At 40.0% G+C, this 25,196-nt stretch overlaps 1 long non-coding RNA gene across 1 annotated transcript in view; it reads right to left on the reverse strand.

Moving 5' to 3' along the window:
- The window catches only part of LOC106092726 (uncharacterized), an 82,487-nt gene extending 64,742 nt beyond the window's left edge, over window positions 1-17,745 (reverse strand). The window contains exon 1 of the long non-coding RNA XR_001222214.2: window positions 17,694-17,745. This is a non-coding gene — a long non-coding RNA (uncharacterized LOC106092726). The remainder of the gene's footprint in view (window positions 1-17,693) is intronic.
- Between the last annotated feature and the right edge of the window lie 7,451 nt (window positions 17,746-25,196).

The following is a 25,196-nucleotide window of genomic DNA, read 5'->3' on the forward strand; positions in this document are numbered from 1 at the left end:
CGGGTATCTGTGAACTCAACCTATCCAATATCGTAGAAATGGAGTCATAAAAACTCTCAAAGTTCTCGCCAGACATTTGCTTTCTGCTGCGAAGTTCTTCGCGGATATCAGCGTCTGATCGGAAGTCTTTATATTGATAACGGATGGCAGAACCTCAACTCATCCCATCCGATAGCTGTGAATTGTTTTCTGAAACGCCAGAACCATTCCCGGGCCCTGCCAGTTAGATGGGTGTTCAAGTTCTTACAAATTACAGAATAGTCCACGTCAAATTTATCGGCTGTGAGGGATTTAACCCTATACAGAAATTGATCGACGTGCAGTGCTTGGGCGGGACCTTCAAATTAAAGATTCCAATATTCTATAATTGAGGCAATTTTATCCGAACCCAATGCAACATTGGAGTCCCGCGAAAAACTCCCAGAATTAAGCTGGTGTCCGTCACCACTATTAGCATTCTTCATTCCGATTCAAGTTCAAATTGTGAAAATTCCTACTGACACTGGCCTCGATCATGCAGTTTATTCTTGCATAATCCAGTATTTTCATGTTATCATCACCCGAACAGGTTATTTGGGGAGTACGGTACTCCTGCCCATGGACAGTCTTACCTTTAAGGACAACTTTCTCCTCAGGCGGATGAAAACTATTATCGAGAGAGTCTGGTACGAATCTAAGGCCATGTCACGAGCCGAAATCCTTGTATTGTAATGTTTTTGCATAGCACCGCGCCCCTTCCCACGACTACTGGAAGATTTTTGCTTCTGAGTATCCTGTGGCAAAAACGAAAAATCTGGCAATTCAGTCTTAAGGACTGGGCAGGATCTGAAGCGGGATGAACAGAACGTAGCTCTGATAGTTCGCAAGGGCGTCGACATGAGGGGCACTCCGTCGAAGTAGAGGATATTTCTCTATAAACTCACGGTGAAACGTGAAGGCATTCCTGTGTCTTGACAATAATTTCATAACAAATAAAATATGATACGGAAAAAACAATTTATCACATGTTTATAAATTCCAACAATCTATAAATATAAACTCAAAAATGTAAACGAAAAAGTAAAAATTGCGAATATGAGGAGTGTGTTTTCTTAAAATGTTGGTGTATGCTAGACTAAAAAAATTAATCAGACTGATAACAATGCGGCTAGGAATTAGGGCTATGAAAATGCATTAGAGATATATATCGCTTACATAGAACCAAACCGAATTTGCCAATTTTCTTTCTCTGTAATTATCGGACAGGCTTTAGAAATGTATTCCAAAAAAATTACAGGTTCCGACAACTAAGATTCCCATTAAAAGTTAAATTATTCTCCTTAATACACGTTAAATTTTTCTAAAGTAAATATCAAAATCTATTCAGGAAAGAGAAAGAAATTCACATTACTAATTGGCCAAAACACTCGATCTTACTATCCTTAAGTAATTGAAATTCAAATAGCTTTAAATGTATTCCTAAACTCGGGATCGACTCTAACAGTACAATAGGTGGTTATTAAAAAAATTAAATCTAGAAGTTCTAAGTGGTATTTGGGCCGCAAAAAGTACAATAATCGGCTCTTTTGAACCCCATGTTGGGCGCCATTTCTGTAATGACAGTAAAACCCCGGACGGGTAGATGGATGGAAAATCTATAATATTTGTCCAACTGCTCACATGCCTTGAAGTCCTGAGGGTGAGGAATGTGGGAGCCTCTGAATCTAGACTCCCATCTATTGTTACAAGGAAAAGATACAACTACAATTTTAAAGAGGTCCCTTTCTGTAGTCAAGATCTCAAACATTCATTGCTGCAATCTGTAAGGGTCTCAGTTGTTGTGAGACTAGCGCATCTTAACCCACCCCAGCCGATGTCCTGATCGCGATTTAAGTCAGAAACCCAAATGCAACATGCCTAGCCCCACATTACCACATCAAACGAAAACACGAATTAATTTAGCATTCCATTTTAACAAACATTATTTATTCAGTGCATGATAAAATAATTTATCCTAATAAAACAAAAAGGTGAACGTTAAAAAAGTTAATAATAAATCTATCTAATCTTTTGTTTTCATAATTTTTTTAAAAAATATTCTGTAAAGAATCTAACACGAAATTCTAAAACTTATGAACTTATGAAAGTATTAAGTTTACTGTATCTAAGCTAGTTTAAAAATAAGTAAAATTTTTTAACATACAGGGTGGCTGATGAAAGCCGCTACCAAAAAAAAATGTAATAACTTTTTTTCTATTTAATAATAATAATTTAATAATTAATTTAATTAATTAATTAATTAATTTAATTAATAATAATTTAATAATTAATTTAATAATTTAATTTAACATGAATAAAAGAAAAATGTATTCCATACACCGAAAAAAAAATGTAGCAATATTCATCATTGTAGCAATATTCATCAGCCACCCTGTATTTTCTGTTATAGTTAGTTACATTGTCTCTGGTTTAATTTGGAATCCTAAAGTTTATTATATTTTTTTTGTTTTTTTTTTTTTAATTACGATTTTGTATTTAACTTAATACGAAGTTTTTTTCTTCAGATATTTTTTAATTAGTATCTATTTAATTTTAATTGTCTAGATTTTTGTATCGATTACAATGGGAGGTAACCCTTATTAAAATATTTAAGGCAGGAACAAAAAGTCGGAAGTAATCAAAGCGAGAATTTATGTGACGAAACAAGTCAATAACAAGCATGATTTACACTTTACCATCATTTCTACGAGCACGCAAAAGCAAAACCAACAAAATAAGAAATCAAGTTGTAAATCATCCGAATTAGTTAAAGGCCTTCTGAAGTTCGATGTTTGGTGTTCGATGCTCCAATTTTACTAATGAGTGGATGTTAATTGTCATTTAAAAGATGTGGGTGCATGTGCTTTTGCTTTTACTTCATTTGTTTCTTCCTACTTAATATTATAAGGGGTAAGAAACAAATACCAAAAATCTCCTCAAATTCTTACTTCTAGAAAATTAAAGTTAATTAAGAAAAGTTATCTAAGGTGAATAGTAAATGATATCTTTCCCGAATACTTAAAAAAAAGTTTAATCAACCAACAAAAAAACTGTTTTTTAGGAAATTTTACTTGGCATTACGAGAAGATTCATTATAAAAGAATATAGAGAAATATATGAGGAAATAATCCGGAAATGCGCAATATACGTATTTATACTTAATTAGAGTTTTCTTAGACTTTGAGTGTGTCGTTTGGCTGTAGCAGATTTACACCTCCGATCACTTCGATCTCCCTGAAATTCATGTGGTGAGGCGTCGTTGTGTGTGCAGGTTTTTTCCTCTTCTTACCGATTCGCCCTTTTTTATCGGAATTCGACAAGAACAAAAACCGCCTCCATTAAGCCAGATATCGATCAAACGATAGAAAAGACAATGTGTTCTGGGGGCGGAACTTCGGAGAAGCGGAATAAAAGAAAAATTGGGTCTCGGAGCCTCTCTTTGCTATGGCAAATCATGAAAAATTTACGTATTGGCAAATAGACTTCCACTTAAAAGAATCCAAATATTCCACGTATGGCACACCTTTATTGCTTCGAAAAATAATTATATCTTTATAATAACCTCACAGTATACTCAGGAGCCTGCTGCGCACTAAATTTTACATATTAACTTATTTTAATCACGGTTCAATGTAAAACAAAATAAGTCGGTGATCTACCTTTGAGTTTATTTAAATAAATGTCTGGTGTACAAATTGGGGCCTGATCTTTGTCATAGACGGGAAGGTAAAAAGAGGGGAAACACTTTTCGTTATGGATTGCTATTGGAATTTATTTTATTTGAGACTATAGTCACAGTGATAGGAAATTTTGTCATTCTGATTTTAGGTGGCTTGTCCTCTTCATTGAATTGTTTGATTATGTTTTATTTTTCGGCCCCAATATATTGATTTCAATTTGGGCAATTTTTCGATCAAACACTCTTGTTTTGCATCACTAGGAATATGGAGAAGTATGAAAAGGTAACATGACAAACTTATGGACAGTATCAATAGAACAAGAGAACTTTATATAAGGTTGTTGCTGTTTTTCTCTCTTCACTTGGATGTTTTGAACTTTCTTCGTTTTTTTGGTTGTTTGCGGTGCTTTTGATGTTGATTTGTTTTTTTTTTTACCAACAGCTGTACAGGGATCACCCTGTATTCTAATGTGTCAATTTTATTTGCTTTATGGAGTATTGTTTGCGGTTGGTGATTGGCCTGGCTAAGCGTCAAAATTGATTTCAAATTTAATTTTTTTAAATATATGCAATTTAGTTTTTTTTTCAATGTCCAAGTGATATTAATACTTTCCAATTTACTTCCCAATCAATTTGATTTCGGGGTTCTATCAGATATTTATTCGTTCTTTTGGCCTGAAGAAACTAATGGTTTCTTTTAGTACAGATATGGCCCAAAGTGGCAACATTAGGTTGGGTTGACAGGAACCGTTCAAGCATTATTTGACGTTTATTCATTCCATCCACCATTGCTGTGAACTTTGCCGAGTAAAGTCTGATTACCTTTGGACATAAAATATTGTCAAGATAGTGTTCATAAATCGCACAGAGGGTTTTTTTCGTAAAGTGATAAAGTTTGACAGTGTTTTTGGCATTGACAGGTAAATGGTTAGATTATTCTTTTTGGTAAAAAAGCGTGATTTTTAAGAGTTTATTTTTTTTTATTTTAAGTCTATAGATAATAAATACCCTTACATACTAATAACAATATATTTACAAATGTATTAACCTAGGAATTTAAAAATAATATAATTTTCCTTTTTAAACTTTCTCGATTCTCAGATAGATCTATTATATCTTTTATTGATTGATTGATTAAATTGATAACATAGGTGCCGAAAAGGATCATTATTGGCATAGTTGGTTTTATAATAGGAAATTTTCAAAAGATCAAAATATCTGGTAGGTCTGATAGGAACGTTAGAGAAAAGACGACTCAAAAGAATGCAGGAATCTATTTGACCATGAATTAATTTAGTCAAAAACGTAATGTTTAGCATGGTTCTACCACTTTTTAATGTGGAAAGATTTATAAGATTTAATCGGTACTCATACGAAGGTAATGAACTTCTGTCTCACACATTTCCATGGAGACAAAATAGTAGAACCGATTCTATCAAATCAGAATGAATATTGTAGTACGGATCCCATACCACTGAACCGTTCTCGAGATTACTTCTATCTAGCAACGTATACAATTTTTTTTTCACAGAGAAATCATTAAGTTATTTACTTCAGCGTTTCATGAAGCCAAGAGCACTACGTGCTTTGTTTACAACCATTGAGATGTGTTGATGGAAGTTTAAGCGTTGATCTAGAAGAAATCCAAGGTCCTTAAAGCTATAGACTACTTCAAGTTGATTGAAACCCAAAAAGTAGCTAGTTTTAAGAGAGGTTATTCTTGAAAATGATATGTGTTTGCATTTGGAAATATTAAGTTCCATAAAGTTCTGGTTGCACCATTTGTAAAGAGTATCAAGGTCATACTGAAGATAACACTGTTCATCAGAGTCTTTCATTGATCTGAAGATCTTTACATCATCTGCATACATCAAAATATTCGAGTGCTTTAAAGTAAAAGGAGGATCGTTTATGAAGAAACAAAACAGCACAGGGCCAAGCTGGCTACCCTGTGGAACACCTGAAGAGACAACAATTGATTTGGAAACTGCAGTACCAATTTTAACTCTTTGAGTACGTCCAGTCAGATATGATCTGATCCACTTTAGTAAAGATGGACTGAAACCAATAAGATCTATTTTCCTTAACAGATGGTTGTGGTTGACTTTATCAAATGCTTTACTAAAATATAGTATCCGTTTGGTAGCGTTCCCTAAAACCATCGTTGACCAAACAAGTAAATTCTAAAATATTTGTTATCGTCGATTTCGATTTCCGGAACCCATGTTGGTAGGGATACAATATAGAATATATAGGGTCAGGACGTAACCAAGAATTCCAGAAAATACCATCGGACATATGACTGCCCACCAGGCAGTAGGAATCTAGAGATCTACACTCCCTTTGGATACGTCCCATTCGACATACGTTTGTCGACTCGAGGGCTTGGAGGTTATGGTAATTTTTTCCCCTGGCCATCGAAAACAGAAGTGTCTTCAGCTACTGTACCCACCTCGATTTTTGAATTTTTCTGTGTTCCTAAGAAATCTCCAACGATTACCCAACGCCACAGTGAATGAATTTTCTTTCTCAATAAGTGCCCTTTTGTCTTTCTCGCTTACCGCAGCAAAAACAAACTAATTAACAAGCGTGATATATTAAATGAATTTTTCAAGAAATTCAACATTCTAAAATGTTATACAAACAATTATAATTTTAATTTTTTAACTTCAACTTAATTCGTTAGTCTTAATTAGAATTGTGAAAAAACAATAATAATAAGGAAAAACAAACTTTTATTTAAAATTGCCTTCAAATTCTCAACGAAATTTTTTTTTTAAATGTTTTGCCAAATTTTAAAAGAATCTCTATACATATATTTTAACCTAGACATAAAAAGTTTGTATATCTTGTAAGACCCATATTTAGGAATCTTTTAAATCTAAATCTTAAATCTAAATTTTGTTTCATGCTATACAAGTTGGCTACAGAAAAAACCATCTATGTACATATAATTAATTAACAGCGCAACAACATGCATCCAATCGTGCAGAAGGCCTTCAACATGACCGGATAATGTTCGTAAGTAATGTAAACCCAAATTTTATTTTTATTCTCATTTTAAAATTTTAAAAATATACTAAGAGAGTTGAGCTAAGAGAGCGTGTGATGGGAAGTCCATGCTAAACGACCAGAACTTTGTACTGGCCTATGATCTATTAAAGAGAGCAAGTCTCTCTTTTCTTGTTTTTTTTTTTTTTTCTTTCTTCACCCACCCAACTTCTTTGCTCAGCCTCTCAGTATCTCAAATAGAGGTATTTTTGCAATTTTTTTTTTGTTGACAGAGATTTTTTTGTTTGTTTTTCTATCTCTGATTCGGTGATCATTTCAAGTAAATTATTAACCCGTTAAGGTTCGATCAAAATGCATTTGTACATTAAATATACGAAATTTGTTTCCTAATAAACGAAAATAATCTTTCAAAAAGAAAAATAGTTAATTAAAAAAAAAAAAATTAAGAAAATACAAAGAGGAAATTATTATTTTTTTTTTGGTAGAAAAGAAAAAAAATATTTGTTGCAGAAAGTAAATTTGTGACAATTGACCGAGAATTTGTTTTGAAATTTCAAGTTTTCAGTATAATGTAAGAAGAAAAAAAAATATCTTAACATGTTTTAGTATAGAAATGTAAAGAGTCACTACAGGCTTACTGTTATATGATGAAAACAAATATAGATTGGGCAGTTATATTTTCCAACATGAATTACTAAATTAAATACGACGTTTTTCTACGGATAGGGATGTAGTTTTTGAATTGGAGTGGTAGAATGGGGAGCCTTCATCCTCTGCATTAAGCTCACCGATGCGGCTAATGGTGAAGCCCAATAAAGTCAGACTCTGTTTGAATGCGGTCAAGAAAAAGGATGCATACCCGCTTCCAAATATAGATGGCATCTTCTCAAGGTTACCAAAGGCGAATGTGATTACGAAGTTAGATCTGAGGGATGCGTTCTGGCAGATCGGACTAGATGAGCGCTCCAAGCACTTAACGGCATTCACAGTCCCGGGCAGGCCACTTTATCAATTCGTGGTTATGCCGTTCGGGCTGTGTAATGCCCCACAGACTACATATGTGTCGTCTTATGGACGCTCATTCCTCCCGATCTGCGCCATTCTGTCTTTGATTACCTTGATGGCCTCGACATCCCCACATTCCCACATCGAAATCCTTTTGAGGTTGTCGTCTGAGTTTCGTAAGGCTAATTTGACACTAAATGTGTCAAAAGGCAAGTTCTGTGTCACCATGGTCAACTACCTCGTTTACGTGATTGGTAACGGGGGCATAACAACCGACCCCGAGAAGATACTGGCAATTACCAACTGGCCTGTACCAAAGAAACTGAAACAGGTTCGGGGTTTTCTCGGCCTTGCTGGTTGGTACAGACGGTTCCTCTCGAATTTTTCCGGGGAGATTTTTCCTAGTACCGAAGTGGTATCAACGAAGAGGAAGTTTAGCTGGACAGACGAAGCCCAAAGGGCTTTTGAGCATGTCAAGTCACTGCTAACTTCTGCACCAGTGCTGGGTAATCCGGACTTTTCCCGAAAATTTTACCTGCACTGTGATGCAAGTGACTTCGGCATTGGAGCAGTCCTTACCCAGCATGACGATGACGGAAACGAACGCCCTATTGCATTTATGAGCAGAAAATTGAACAATGCGTAAAGAAACTACAGTTTTACTGAGCGCGAGTGCTTGGCTGTTGTGGAAGCAATAAAAAAGTTTAGGTGCTACCTTGAACTCCAAGAATTTGAGGTCGTCACTGACCATTCCAGCCTTCTTTGGCTGATGCGTCAACCCGATCTCAGTGGCAGGCTGGCAAGATGGGTGTTTAAATTGCAGCCATATCGATTTACCATCAGCCACAGAAGGGGGAAGGATCACGTAGTACCTGATGCGCTTTCCAGGATACAATCAGAGGAGATATCAGCCTTGGAGCTAATGGGTCCGGTGATATATTTTTCTTCGCCCTGCTTTGACGAGATGGACTATACGAATTGGAAGGAAATGGTCCTAAGGAACCAGAGTAAATATACGGATATAAGGATAGTAGACAATTTTGTTTACTACCGCACGGAACATTACTCTGGGGATGAGTCCCAAGAGCAATAGAGTTGGAAGCTTTGGGTCCCGACTGGACTGCAGAATGAGACCATAAAAAGGTTCCATGATATGCCTGAGGCTGCCCATGGTGGCATGGGTAAAACCCTTGAGCTCCTGAGACGGGACTTCTTCTGGCCTGGGATGGTTTCGCGAAATATGTAAGACTACCAAGGCGACAAACATGGTGCTAAAACCTCCAATGGGAACTTTACCTGAAACCGTCCGACCATTCCAGCGCTTCCATCTGGACATACTTGGGCCATACCCAAGAAGTAAATCAGGATTCATTGGAGTACTGATCGTTCTTGACCACTTCTCTAAGTACCATTGCTTTGCCCACTCCGTAAATTTTCTGCCACGCCCATTATGGACTTCCTTCTCAAAACACATTTTCCATGTGTATGGGGTTCCAGAAAGCCTAGTTAGCGATAACGGAAGTCAATTCCGTTCCAATGAGCTCAACGCTTTTCTGACTACCTACGGGGTGAGACATATATATACTGCGTTGTATTCGCCGCAATCAAATGCTTCGGAACGGGTAAACCTTTCCTTGATTTCTGGTATTAGGGCATTTATGAAGGATAGTCATAAAGAATGGAACCAAAAGTAAGTAGTTAATTGTATATCATGTAAGAACCAAATTTAGGAATCTTTTAAATCTAAATTTTGTTTCATGCTATACAAGTTGGCAACAGAACTCCATGCAAAAACCATCTACATATAATTAATTAACAGCGCAACAACATCCAATCGTGTAAAAGGCCTTCAACATGACCGGATAATGTTCGTAAGTAATGTAAACCCAAATTTTATTTTTATTCTCATTTTAAAATTTTAAAAATATACTAAGAGAGTTGAGCTAAGAGAGCGTGTGATGGGAAGTCCATGCTAAACGACCAGAACTTTGTACTGGCCTATGATCTATTAAAGAGAGCAAGTCTCTCTTTTCTTGTTTTTTTTTTTTTTTCTTTCTTCACCCACCCAACTTCTTTGCTCAGCCTCTCAGTATCTCAAATAGAGGTATTTTTGCAATTTTTTTTTTGTTGACAGAGATTTTTTTGTTTGTTTTTCTATCTCTGATTCGGTGATCATTTCAAGTAAATTATTAACCCGTTAAGGTTCGATCAAAATGCATTTGTACATTAAATATACGAAATTTGTTTCCTAATAAACGAAAATAATCTTTCAAAAAGAAAAATAGTTAATTAAAAAAAAAAAAATTAAGAAAATACAAAGAGGAAATTATTATTTTTTTTTTGGTAGAAAAGAAAAAAAATATTTGTTGCAGAAAGTAAATTTGTGACAATTGACCGAGAATTTGTTTTGAAATTTCAAGTTTTCAGTATAATGTAAGAAGAAAAAAAATATCTTAACATGTTTTAATATAGAAATGTAAAGAGTCACTACAGGCTTACTGTTATATGATTAAAACAAATATAGATTGGGCAGTTATATTTTCCAACATGAATTACTAAATTAAATACGACGTTTTTCTACGGATAGGGATGTAGTTTTTGAATTGGAGTGATAGAATTTGGGGATCCTATAAAAATTTGCCTATAGGATCATAGAAGGTAAGGGTTTTGAAGTGATTCTCATTGACACCAGAGAATTTCTTTTTCTTTCAAAACGATATCCGTTTTTTTGTGTCTTCCGGCTTCATTTGTTTAATTTTTCTTTTCGATGGTTGTAAACCCTTTTGTTTAATATTTTTTTTTCTGATTGGATAAGATTGTGGGTGAAATACAGGGAGTTTATAATAATCTCTGTTTTGGGAACAAGGCTTGGTTTGGACCGGGACACGAACCCTCCCAAAGACTGTTGCTAGTTTATAAAAGGCTCCCGCCGTCCTTGCGTCAACCAAGATCCACTGATGCTTTTTATCTTGGAATGGTGCATCGAAACCGATTTTTACACTACAAATTAAGGAGGCTCTTTCAAAATATTGCAATAAATGATGACTAAGGCAGATCTCATCACTTGAAAAAAATATATTTCTTTCTTTCTCTGGCTTGACTGCCTCTAAATTGGTTGAGATGTAAAAGCAAAAAGGAAGTAATTGCCTCGTTAAACCCTTTCAAATATCAAGAGAGCAAAAAATTACCTACTCATCAATTGCATGTTGGTAATTATCGATTGCAGATTAGAAAAACAATCCAAGCAACTTTTCCATAGTTGCCCATGGAAATAATACGCGTTAATTTCACCAAAGTAATTTAATCTCAACGTAACGGAGACACATGTTACAGAATTTAGAAAAATGATCGAGGATCCCAAAATCCCAATGTACCTAGATCGTGGTAATGACCCAATTATGTCCATGTATGATTTCTGAAGTGGTCTACCTGATGCAATCATATTACCCAATGCAGGTCTTGACAAATAATTGGGAGGCTTCGACGCCTTGCATAACTCACAGTCCTGTACGTATGATTTTACATTGTATACCATTCCAGTCCAATAGAAAAATCTTCGAATTCGTTCTAACGTTTTTGCTGCATCGCAATGTGCAGAATTAGGCACGTCGTGAGCCGTATGCAATACTCCTTGCCCAAGACTTTCAGGAACAAAAAGTCTCTATGAAGTCTCCTCATCTCCGCGAGAGAAATCTTTATGTTTATATAAATATTTACCCAAAGCTTTAAAATCAGCCATGTCACTCTTCTTACACCTATCCTTCAATATATTCCCAGCTATCAAACTCTTCCGAATGATTGGAAGAATCTCTAGCTCCAAAGGCCTCCAAATTTATTTCGTCCTCCTGCTTACGCGACAAAGCATCGAGTACCACATTGTTATACCCCTGTGTTAAAGCCTTGTAGTTTAATTGACCACCTTGCCAAACGACCTGACAGATTCTTTTGGAACATTAGCCATTTGAGGCTGGCACTATCCATAATTACTCTGAACTTATGTCCCTCAATATACGGTCTACATTTCTGTATGGCCATTTCAACATTCCACTTCTGTGATGGAGTAATTGCGCTTAAATTGCTCTGGTCTCACTTCACTACGGGAGTATAGTCATACTGGTTATGTCGCAAGGTGCTGTACGAAAATAGCCAGCAGTGGGTCGCGGCGATCCAGGAGACAAAGCTGACCAACACCTGCATCTTGCACAGTTGTCACGGATACAATGTGCTACGTAAGGATCGCTCAAGGAATGGAGGTGGGGATTGGCCTCCGTGATACACCATTCCGTGCAATATAGACCTATCTCGCCTGCGCATGGCGCTAGCGACCCCTACATGGAATGCATGGGGATAGCAGTCAGGTCCGGTACTGCCGAGATAGCTGAGTCCGGATTAATGGTCAGGCTCACAACCTCAACATAAGTAAGTTGTTATCTGGCTTTAATCGTCTGGTTCTAGGGGACTTTAATGCGCATCACACTTCATGGCATTTTCCCCTAGGTAACGACCAGCGTGACATAGCTTTGACAGAGCAGATTGAAAGCTCCACGTTTCGAACAGTGAATGAGGATGCCCCCACTATGATTACGAGAGGTGCAACAGCTTGCCAGACATCTCCATTGCATCCCCTGATCTCCCGAGTGACGTTTCCTGCCAAGCCGTCATCTCTTTGGGGTTAGACCACCTCCCCATAATTCTCACCATCGACCGACCACCCGACTTAATAACCTCTGGGCACCGGTTGTTATCAATCATAAGAAGGCCGATTGGACTGGCTTCAGAGAGTATACCAATCGCCGCTTCAGTGAACTGCCACCCCCCTCTGATGTGCTAGTTGCCGAGAGGAAATTCCGAGACATCATTAACGCAGCAGCCGCTCGTTTTATACCAGCCGGTCGAATACCCCAAGTGCGGCCCAACTTCCCGGCGCAAGCATTGGTACTCGTAGACGAGCGTGACGTTGTATGGACCCCCTCTATCCCCAGAATCAGTGAGCTGAATCTGGAAATAAACAGGGTAGTCAACGAAGATAAACGGAATTTGTGGCTGGAACACTTGGAGCAATGTAACTTAGGCACCGGTGTAGGCAAACTATGGTCTACTGTTAAGTTACTCTCGAACCCCGGTAGACGGGGTTCTTGTGCATCCCGAGAAAGCCAGGGCAAGGAGGAGAGCCATTCGCCGAATTCGTTCCCGATGCCTGGAAAATGGGCAGAGTGATCCCGCTGCTAAAGCCTGGAAAAGACCCGAGTTTGGGAGAGTCGTACAGACCGATCTCCCTTCTCTCACAAGTGGCAAAAACGCTTAAGGCATTACTCCTCCCGAGCCTCGTATGAATTTCCATTCGCCGAGCACAACATGGATATCGAAGACTGCACACCACCACGGTCCTCGTGGCACTGGACCTATCGAAGGCATTCGACACGGTCAGCCATACCAAATTATTTGAGGACATCGCCAACACGTCCCTCCAGCCAGGCCTGAAACGATGGGTCGCGGATTATTTGCATGGTCGCCAGTCATTTGTGGAATTTAGGGATAAGAAGTCGAAGCACCGTAGAGTTAAACAGGGAGTTCCCCAAGGTGGTGTGATATCTCCGGCACTATTTAACCTCTACCTATCCTCAATTCCACCACCTCCAGATGGCATAGAGATCGTTTCATATGCGGACGATTGTGCGATCATGGCATCAGGCCCCCACCCATTGATGACATCTGCGATAGTTTGAACGTCTACCTCAACGAACTTGCCTCATATTACGCTGCAAGAAATCTGAACATATCGGCTATTAAATCTTCAGCCACATTGTCCACTACAAATACGCGTAAGGTGAATACTGAGCTGACTGTGATGGTCGATGGAGAAATAATTCCGACCATCATGTGTCCCAAAATACTTGGCGTCACATTTGACAGCTCTTACACATTCTCCCCACATGCCACAGCAATCTGCGATAAAGTCAAAGTAGAAACAAGGTCCTCAAGTCACTTGCTGGCAGCACTTGGGGTGCAGACTAAGAAACCTTGTTGACCACGTACAAAGCAATTGGCCGGTCTGTGGTAAGTTATGAAGGGCCGGTGTGGTCTCGTCATCTTTGTGACACGCAGTGGAATAATATTCAGGTCTGTCAGAATGCCGCCCTGCGAACTACGACGGGCTGTCTCCTCAGTTCTCATTTGGACCACCTCCATCAAGAGACAAACATCCTACCAGTGCGAAGACATAACTACATGCTGTCTAAGCAATACCTTTTGGGCTGTTATCGCAGAGACCATCCAAATCATCATCTTGTGGATAGATATCCACGCCCAGAAGCCTTAAGGTAGATCTACATGATCTAGAGCGTGAGGTTCAGCGCTACAAGAGAGAACCTCTAGATCAAGCGGTATATCAAACAGGTCTAAGCAACATTTATGCAGACACGGTAGCACGGTTGGCTACCTGGTGAATGTAGTCCTTGGAGAACGACCGCCTCCCATTGCACCTGAAGAAATCGACCAGCCGACCCCCCGGCAAACCAGCGTAGTTCCAGCTCAATTACGTTTCGGCAGATGCAGCCGCCTCAATTCCTACAGAGCAAGGATTGATGCCGACGTGCAAGATGTATGTCCCGATTGTAACCAGGGACCGCACGATACACGTCATCTGTTTAACTGCCCGGCCAGACCCACTCGACTCAGAGCATTGTGGACGCATCCCATCTTAGTCGCAGTGTTCCTGGGTCTTGACACTCAACAGAATCAAGCAGCCGAAAGATAGAACACAATAAACTGGTACAACAACAACAAAAATGAAGTTTAAGTGGTTCCGTATACTCGGGATGTAGCAAGGCCGGAGCCGTTGTAAGGAGTGCCTCCAATGTATCAAACGCCCTTTGAGCGTCTTTATTCCAATGGAAAACCTTATTTTTCTTCATCAATTCTGTGAGAGAAAATGTAATGGTCGAGAATTCGTTAATAAAACGACGATACTAACTTGTCGTTCCGATGAAGCGCCGTAGCTGTTTCAACGTTCTTGGAGTGGACATTCCTGAATGACTTTAACTTTATCCTCATCTACACTAAAATTAACGTTTCCCACGACATAACCAAGGTTCAATTCGAAGTTGCTCTTACCAACATTAATAGTTAAGCCTGCCTTACGTAAGTGAAGTGCCATCAAATGTGTCAAATTATCGTTTTCCACGACATAAACAAGGTACTTGACCTCATACAATGCGAAACTGCTCCTACCAACATTAATAGTTAAGCCTGCCTTACCTAAATTAAGTACTACCTCCATTAAAATGGGTCAAATTTTGTTCGAAATCTTGCGAAACAGGCAAAAAGTCATCCAAGTGTACAAAAATATGTGTCTTTAAATTATAAGGAATGACCTTAGCCATTAGTCTACAAAAGGTTTGGGGTGCATTGTACAACCCGAATGGCATGCGTGTAAACTAGTTTAGACGATTCAACCAACTTCACCTGCCAAAAAGCATTCTTTAAATCTGCTTTTGAGATGCAATACCAGAGGTAAACTCGACAGAATACCATTTATATGAGGGATAGGATTGGCATCCTTTTCCGTCAGCGCGTTAAGCTGCCTGATGTCGAGACACATTTTGAATTTCCCCGGCTTTATTACTACAACAACAGGCGATGACCAAGGAGGATATGGAGCCTCTTCAATCACGCCTAACGCAAGCATCTTGTCTAACTCGTCGCACAACTGTCCTTCTACAGCCGGTGAAACAAGATAATAACATTGCTTTGTTAGTTTCGCAGACCCCGTATCAATCTCATGTTCTATAAAAGTAGTATAACCCAGACCATCTAACTCTGAATTTTGAAAAGACTTAACAACATTGTCCATTGTTTTAACCTATGCGGATCTAAATTCTCTTCACATCTTACTTCTCCTATAACCTCCTGCTGTATGGTCGGACCAAAACAAGGTTATGTCTAGTGTAATATTTCCGAGAACAGTTAGTCGTTGTCCATCAGCAGTTTTCCTTTCCACTAAACTGTTAAACTCCGTTCGTTTTTTGCATAATCTGGGCTAATTTACTTCCTAGAATGCTCCTCCAGGTTTCATCTATGCCAATAATCCCATAAGGTCTGTTATCTGAATCCTTGATCACAATACTCGATATCACGATGGAATTGTATAGTCTCAATTTCCGGTAATACCTTTTAATACGTAAAGCTGATCGCCTCTTTCTACTATCGGGTTTATTACAAATTTATTTACAAGTTTTGCCATATAATTGGTTAGTCTTACTTCATATGGTGTTATCTGTGTAACGGCTCGGAGTAAATTCCTTTTCTGAAGATGGGCTTAATATTTGCTCTGTTCCTGATGACCTGCTCGTACCCCGCGGACATCCGCCATCGCATTTTCCTGTAATGTGGCAGTACACTTGGGACAGCTAGGTGGATATTTCTCGGGTGCCCCGCACCCATTACAGAATACTTTTCTTGGACCCATACAATTTTGGTACGTATGTACTATTTCGTTACAGTTCCAACATCTCAACAACTTCAAGTCACAAATTTCTTGAACATCATCGGGTTCATCATCGTCATTACAATCAAACTAAGCAATTCGACCTTTGGCTTTCCGATAATTACCAGACTGAATCTCCCTTATTAATTTCTCGTACTTTCTAACTTCTTTACGAAGCTGAGTAACACTTTCAATTTGGAGATGTAAATGTTCATGCCCTTAAATTTTTAAGATCAATTCGCATAAATCGTGGTCGCTTAAAGGATCCCTTAACTTATCAGTCATAGACGAAATTACATCCAAGTAGTCATCAATTCCTTCGTGCGGTCTCGGCTTCTGATTCCTAATGTCGTCTAACATATCGTAGTCACTCGTATCATCCTTATACTTCAGTTTTAAAGCTCTGGTTAAAAAGTCCCAACTGATATCGTCATTATGTCGGTGATAACTCCAATACCATTCAAGTGCCTCACCTTCAAAAAGAAGATGAGCATGTTTGGTTAACACTTCAAAGCCTCTACCTAAATTATTGGATGTCAGTGCACTGGCTCTATACACAAACTCCTCCACACAAATGCCATCCTTGAAACCAGATAATTTAATCTTCTTGTTCCTCATGATGTTAGGTAACTTATCGGTCTCAAATGTCTCCGATGGACCTGAATTGTTTTCTTGTGGGTGTCTTAACGAATCGGGATATGATCACTTCTCATTAAATTGGACATCAATGGACTGAGACAATATAGTTCGATATCGTGCATCCACGGTCGTAGCCTGCTCAAAAACACCACTCAAGTTATTTCCCTCGTTGGTATACAAATAATCTCAAACACCGTTAAAGCTACCAGCTCCTGCAATTGTATTCAATTCTTTTTTCGAGCGTATGTCCTAGTAACCCTTCTACTAGCGTAACTCATTCCTACATTATCGAAATTCCGCCTCTCATCCTCAGCCATTGAGATGTAATTTTCGTTACTTCTAAATAAAGCCATTTTAAGGTTTAATACAATACATTAGAAAAAATGTCAAAAAACAGCAAAAAGTTAATCAAATTCAAAAGTTTTTAAAATGTATGTATTCCACTACTCTTGATGACAAATCTTTAAAGTTTTTAAATCGATAATAGTCTTTTCCCCTTTGCCAAACTAAATCAAAATAATAAATGTTAACTGAAGGACACATATCGATCCTAACGTCTCAAACAAAAAATTTAATAAATGTTCCAAAATTTCACAGACAACAAAAGGCGAGTGAAATCTCGATACCAAACCAAGATTTAAAATCTCAAAGCAATTTTCTATCCATCACTCTTACACGGACGATTACACTATATCTTCTTTGGTACTGCATACGATGTAGACCAAGTTCAGAAATCCGCTAGAATGTATAATGCCATAGAATTTTCTACCACGGTGTCGACAACATAAAAAATTCGGAATATCGGCATCCTTCAAAATATCAAACAAAATCATCTTTGATATAACTCATACTCACATAAATCTTGATAATTCACCGACAAGCGCTTGTTGACTTTTAAGAAATGAGGTAGTTACAAAAGTTCAAGGACATCGTTAAAAAAATGTAAATGCAGTGTAATTTTGTATATTAATAAATAAAATCAGATTTAAATTATAAACTGTTTCGAAATTCTAAACGATTTCAAAACAAAAATCCTCTGGACTCCATCGATTCCAAATATAGTCTTATAGAATTTTGCATTCTCAATTGTAAAGATTTGATAGTTTTCCAAATAAGAATCCAAACCATCATCCAATAGATTATGGATGCACTTTTAGCGAAAATTGTTTTCATTGTCCGGAATCAATGAAAATTTGAATTTGATTTTATTTCTCATGGTCAACAGAGTTTATTAATTTTACATAGCTTCTTATTTACCGTTCTTCATTCTTGCAATGTCAGATTTGATGAGATATTCAAAATAAAGTCTAATAGAATTTTGCATTCTCAATTTTCAACATATGATAGTTTTCCAAATTAGAATCCAAGTCAGTTGAGTGGAGCGGACGTTTTATTAATTCGCTTCCAAGAATTTTTATGTAACTTGTAATAGATAATTATTTTTGGAAGAAAAATTTAAGTCACTCAAGGATACTCCGATAGAGGTATCCATTTGGCGGTTGATAATCTGCGCCTGTTTGCAGTAGAGCGGCAGATCTAAAGCCCGGGAGTAGGTTTAGAATAGACTATAAAGACCCAACAGCTGCGGTGTTGGTATCAGGCATGTTGTCTGCTACTGAAACCTCGAATGGTGGAGCGAAAGCTCCAGGCTCCACTAGCCGACAGACGACTGGTTAGCAGAGGCTTTTGACGAAGACACCTGGTTCGAGTCTAAAGGACAAAGCCGAACCTATTCCTTCTTCGCATGCCTATATTTTTCTAGGCCATCGGCCTTCTCTGGTAAACCAACAGTCTCTTTAAGAGGTTGGAACAATAGAAGACGCATCGCTATCAGGTTTATTGAGAGGCTTGGCGCGAATGATCCTAAGACTCTCACTAATAGGGAGAGAGGCTCCCTAAATTGGGCTCGGAAATTTTCTGCACAGGCTACTCCAAAGATTACACATCTAGATTCGGAAACTGCACCGCAGTCAACCAAAAGGCCCTCAAATCCTGAATCGATACATGGAAGACTAAGAGAATGTGATAACAATCTTTCAACCACCGACTGCAAGATTGGTAGATTGGATGAGGCTGATGATGGCCGGAAACATGCAGTACTCGTACTTAACTCCGGCTGTCTTGCAAACCTCAACAAGTTGAAACTATAGGTCTATAGAAGCGGTGGTGTTTGGGAATCAGGAGACGACTTAGTAATTGTTGCTGAACACTTGCCTGAGGAATTATCCACTACATCGCCAACGTCTGGTGGATTGCAGGAGACAAAAAAATCCCCCCGCCACAATCGAGACAGGAGGCATCGAAACGGGATCCAACAAGCCCTGTGTGGGTGGGTCATCCTGTTGGACTAGGCTCAAAGTGCGCGCCAACGGAGAAGCACGGAACTCAAAAAGTACTTCGACAGCAGCAGCTTGTGAAGCATCTAAGGAGGAATTGTCCACACCGCAAGTATCTCACACGCCCCTCGATGTGTACGGAAGCTCATCATGACAAGATCTAACGAATCTTTTGAGGATGAACTCCTGGTGAAATCAGAAGACGAGGCGCAACACAACAGTGGTGGAAGTTCTGAATCCTGACTATGGTCCGATTTCTACAATAAATCTCCACCTTTGTAAAGCCTCTTCGGCGGCACTAAAGGTCCTCCTGATGGCAGGGAGTTTGACGTGGTTCTTATCCAGGAACTATGGGTTTGTGGAATAAGAATTCCGAGTTTTAAACTACTCAGGTGTACGGTGAATGGGAGACACAAAGCCTATACTCTTGCAAATAGAAGCCTGCATGTTTTTCGTATTCCATCGCTAAACACTGAAGATTTAGAAGTAACAAGACTTGAAATAATCAAGTCTCATTGCTGGCTGGCTTCCCTATATATGGCACACGATTCAGGGATTCCGCCTTCAAACCTTAAGTCGCTGGTTGAAGCCGCTTCTGTAGGGAAGAAGAGCCTCATTGTAGTAAGTGATGCTAATGCAGACCCCAGATATGAGTAAGTTCGAATGCCAACGAAATTGGTGAGCTGCTTATCGAATATATTATAAGTTGCAATTTGGCGATTTGTAATTAAGAGGATAAACCGACCTTTATTACGAGGAACAGGCAGGAGGTACTAGATGTTATCTTTGTATCGGAAGATATAAGTTGAAGAATATGCGATTGGGATGTGTTGTTGTTGTTGTAGCAGGTTATTGTGTTCTATCTTTCGTCTGCTTGATTCTGTTGAGTGTCAATAACCAGGAACTCTGCGACTAAGATGGGGTGCGTCCACAGGGATCTGGGTCTGAGTCGATTGGGTCTGGCCGGGCAGTTAAACAGGTGACGTGTATCGTGAGGTCCCTGGTTACAATCGGGGCATACATCGTGCACGTCGGCATCAATCCTTGCTCTGTAGGAATTGAGGCGGCTGCATCTGCCGGATCATAATTCAGCCAGAACTTCTCTGGTTTGCCGGGAGAGGGCAATTTCTTCAGGTGCAATGGAAGGCGGTCGTTCTCCAAGGACTACATTCACCCGGTACCCAATTACCGCATCAGCTACCGTGTCTGCATGAATGTTGTCTAGACCAGCTTGATATGTCGCTTGATCTCGAGGTTCTCTCTTGTAACGCTGAACCTCACGCTCTAGATCATGTAGATCTACCTTAAGGCTTCTGGGCGGTGGATATCTATCCACAAGATGATGATTTGGATGGTTTCTGCGATAACAGCCCAAAAGGTATTGCTTGGACAGCATGTAGTTATGTCTTCGCACTGGTAGGATGTTTGTCTCCTGATGGAGGTGGTCCACATGGGAACTGAGGAGACAGCCCGTCGCAGTTCGGAGGTCGGCATTCTGACAGATCTGAATTTTTTCCACTGCGTATCACAAAGTTGACGAGACCACACTGGCGCTGCATAACTTACCACAGACCGGCCAATTGCTTTGTACGTGGTCAACAAAGTTTCTTTGCCTGCACCCCAAGTGGTGCCAGCAAGTGACTTGAGGACCTTGTTTCTACTTTTGACTTTATCGCAGATTGCTGTGGCATATGGGGAGAATGTGTAAGAGCTGTCAAATGTGACGCCAAATATTTTGGGACACAAGATGGTCGGAATTATTTCTCCATCGACCATCACAGTCAGCTAAGTATTCACCTTACGCGTGTTTGTAGTGAACAATGTGACTGAAGATTTGGTGGCGGATATCTTCAGATTTCTTGCAGCGAAATATGAGGCAAGTTCGTTGAGGTAGACGTTCAACCTATCGCAGATGTCTTCAATGGGTGGGGGCCTGATGCCATGATCGTACAATCGTCCGCATATGATACGATCTCTATGCCGTCTGGAGGGGGTGGGATGGAGGATAGGTAGAGGTTAAACAGAGCCGGAGATATCACCCCACCTTGGGGAACTCCCTATTTAACTCTGCGGTGGTTCGACGTCTTATCCCTAAATTCCACAAATGACTGGCGGCCACACAGATAATTCGCGACCGAACGTTTCAGGCCTGGCTGGAGGGACGTGTTGGCGATGTCCTCAAATCATTTGGCATGGCTGACCGTGTCGAATGCCTTCGATAGGTCCAGTGCCACGAGGACCACCCTATCACATGGCCTGGGCTGATTGAAGCCACGGCAAATGTGTGTGGTGATGTCATGCAAAGCTGTTGTTGTGCTGTGCAGTCTTCGAAATCCATGTTGATGCTCGGCGAATGGAAATTCTCCTACGAGGCTCGGGAGGAGTAATGCCTTAAGCGACTTTGCCACTGGTGAGAGAAGGGAGATCGGTCTGTACGACTCTCCCAAACTCGGGTCTTTTCCAGGCTTTAGCAGCGGGATCACTCTGCCCATTTTCCAGGCATCGGGAACTATAAGAGTGTTCAATGACAGGTTAAGGACAGTGGTAAGGTACTCAGCTCCAGGTGAATCCAGATTCTTCAGCATCAATGTAGAGATTCCGTCGGGGCCCAACGCCTTTGAAGATTTGGCGCCACGGATGACATTCGTAACTTCGCCCACGGTAAATTGTGATGGCCACGAATACGGCGAATGGCCCTCCTCCTTGCCCTGTCTCTCTCAGGATGCATAATAAATTGACGGTTGAACAATCTGACGCATCTCTTCGGATCAGTCACTGTTATTTCGCCAAAAGTGACTGAGGTCCTGTCATCCCGTCTACCGGGGTTCGAGAGTGATTTAACAGTAGACCACAGCTTGCCTAAACCGGTGCCTAAGTCGATGATGAGAATTATGCGGAGGTGGTCTGACCCCAAAGAGACGAAGAGATGTCTGGCGAGCTGCTGCACCTCCTCGTAATCCTAGTGGGGGCATCCTCATACACCTTGCAAAATGTGGTGCTTTAAATCTGCTCTCCCAAGGCTATGTCACGTTCGTCGTTACCTAGGGAAGAATGCCATGAAGTGTGATGCGCATTAAAGTCCTCTAGAACCAGACGATTATGACCCGATAGTAACCCACTTATGTTTTGGTGGCCTGGCCATTAATCGGGACACAGCTTCCAACCGGCGGTATGTACACGTTGTATAGCTCTCTGCAGGTGTTGGTCAGCTTTGTCCCCTAGATCGCTGCGACCAATATACTCTTCCGACTCATGAAATCCACAATCTCATCGATCTTTCCACGGAGTCCGTTGCAGTTTAGCTGCAAAAACGATACACTTCCCGGCACTGGCATGGCAGTATTTGAGCTGGGATGCTGCCGTTGCATATATTGCCGTACAGGAGAGGTCGGGTGGGTCACATAGTCCGACGACGAGGACGCAGAAGATGACGACGATTGTGACCCACTGTTGGGTATATTAGCACAACACCTTGCAACATAACCAGTATGACTATATTCCCGTAATGAAGTGAGGCCAGAGCAAGATCGGAAATGTACCCACTCCATGCACCGGTTACACCTCACTGACACCGACCGATGATAAAGACGGTTCTGGCAAACCGAACAGAACCAGGGTCCGGGGTTCTTTTCAATCCAGGCACGGACCAGAAGCGTGCGGAGAAGGCAGCCCTTGCCGATGAGGGTTCCATCGTGAGTACAACCGGCTGTCGTGGGATTGGGATGAGTTGGATGACCACAGCTTCTCCGATCATAGTTGTATTAGTTTCAGCCTTGGAGAAAATATTGCAGAGTTGGTCCCTCGGCTAAACAGAAGAATGGCGAATTGGGATAAATTTCGGCACAAATTCCACTTCCAAAAAAGAAAGTGGAAACTGCTGAGGAAATAGACATAAGGGTCAAGCGGTTCACGAAGGCCCCGAATGACTCGCTTGTGTCAGCATGCCCTGGTGCCAAGCCAAGGGGCAAACAGCGACCGCCATGGTGGACCCCAGAGCTGGTTGGTCTAAGTAAGGACTTTTCATCAGAGCAAAAGCTACGAGAACACCACACGATTGGGACATCTATAAGGCTGAGCTAAGAAAATATAAGGACGATCTGAAAAAGTGAAAAATCCAGGGTAGAATTCTGCAGCTCTGAGGCCTCTAGGCTAAGGAAGATTTTGTCCTCGAGACCTATTACGTTGGGGTATATCCAGAAATCAGAGAATGTATGGACAATGTCTAGTGAGAAAACACTAGAACTAATCGCTGATACACATTTCCCAGGAAATTCTCCAACGGACAACGTGGCGCCAGAAGAGGTTGTCACTGGGATGCATTCGTCGGAGGATATTAGGGAAGCTGTGTCTGAGCCGAAAATTCTTTGAGCAATTAGAAGCTTCCACTCCTTTAAGTCGCCATGCCCTGATGTATCACCGGTTGAATTACAAACTGTGTCTGATAGACTGGTTGCTTGGTTTAGGGAGATATACTCTGCTTTTATCAGAATGTCATATAAACCTGTGGGATGGAGGGAAACGAAGATAATTTTTATTCCGAAAGCAGGAAACCCTACCACACGAAGGCGAAAGATTTTCGTACTATTAGTCTGTCATACTTTATGCTGAAGACTCTTGAGAGGTTCATATAAACACATCTTAGGGCAATAATACCTGGAGATCGTCTGTCGCGTCAGTAGCATACATATAGTAAAGGCAAATCCACTGAAACAGCCCTTCACGTCATAGTCGGCTACATAGAGGGTTCTCTCGCTGTCAAGGTATATACAATGGTAGCATTTCCTGACATTGAAGGTGCTTTAATTAATGTAAAACCGACGTCAATCATGAAGAAGTTGGGAGTTTCATGAAGAAGTTGGGAGTTTCTATGCATAAACTCTACTGTAAGAAAATTTATTAATAACTTACTTACTAAAAGATTCATTACGGCAGGCTTAGATCTGTGGATCTAAAAAGATGGGTCAGCAGAGGGACTCCTCAAGGAGGTGTACTGTGTCTTCTACTTTGGAATATAGCCATTAACAATATATTATTGTCTCTGCAATAAAAAGATGTAAGAATGGTCGCGTATGCTGATGACGTGGCGATTGCAATTAGGGGGAAGATTCCTAGCACTCTAAGAGATATACTTCAGGAAGCTTTACGTGCAACAGCAAAGTGGGTTACCGAAAGTGGTCTAGGTATAAATCCGTGCAAGACAAAAGTAGTTATTTTCAGCAGGAGATGCAAGTTGCCTACAGTGGCACCTGTCTCGTTGGGAGGAGAGAATGTTCTATTTACAGGTGTTTTGCTGGACAGGAAATTGAACTTCAAATTCAACATTTTGGAAGGGGCACGAAAGCCACAGTAAACGATTTTAAAAACTACCTTGAAACAAAATTGGCAAAGAAATTCTCAAATTGTTTACCAACAAAAAATGTTATAATTTCACTATTAAATGTAATTCAGCATGATATTTTTTATGACTTCCCGAAAAAACAAACAATGAAGTAACACCGTTGGCTGCGAAAGAGGCGACTTAAGTCTCATATGTTTAATCCTGTTTCAACTAAAATAACTATGTATTTATTGTGAAAAAAAACAAGAACATTTTGTTAAAGAACAATGGGATATTGTTTAAAATCCGTTTTTATTAAATTGTTACTTGTAATATCTTTTCTAAACAACTACCAGTATTTACGGAATGGAATTAATCGTCATCACTCGCAGTATTGTTGTTGTTGTTGTCGTAGCAGTGTGTTGTACACTGAGGTGGCAGCCCTTGCCGATGAAGAACTCGATCGGGTCAATCTAGTACGTACAACCGGCTGCCATGGGATTGAGTGCTCGCAGTAAGTCAAACGTTATGTAAACGAGGTATAAAAATGGTTTCTGAAGATACTAGATTTCTGCGTGTATATCCGGATACAACAATGCCTAGCGAACATTTTTCTTCAGAGCATGGCATTTATCATTACATTGAAACACATGGACCACTGGTTTCCTGTAGACGCTTGAAACCTGAAAAACATCATTCATTCGT

Source organism: Stomoxys calcitrans, chromosome 3 (assembly GCF_963082655.1).
Source record: "Stomoxys calcitrans chromosome 3, idStoCalc2.1, whole genome shotgun sequence".
Classification (NCBI taxonomy): Eukaryota; Metazoa; Arthropoda; class Insecta; order Diptera; family Muscidae; genus Stomoxys; species Stomoxys calcitrans.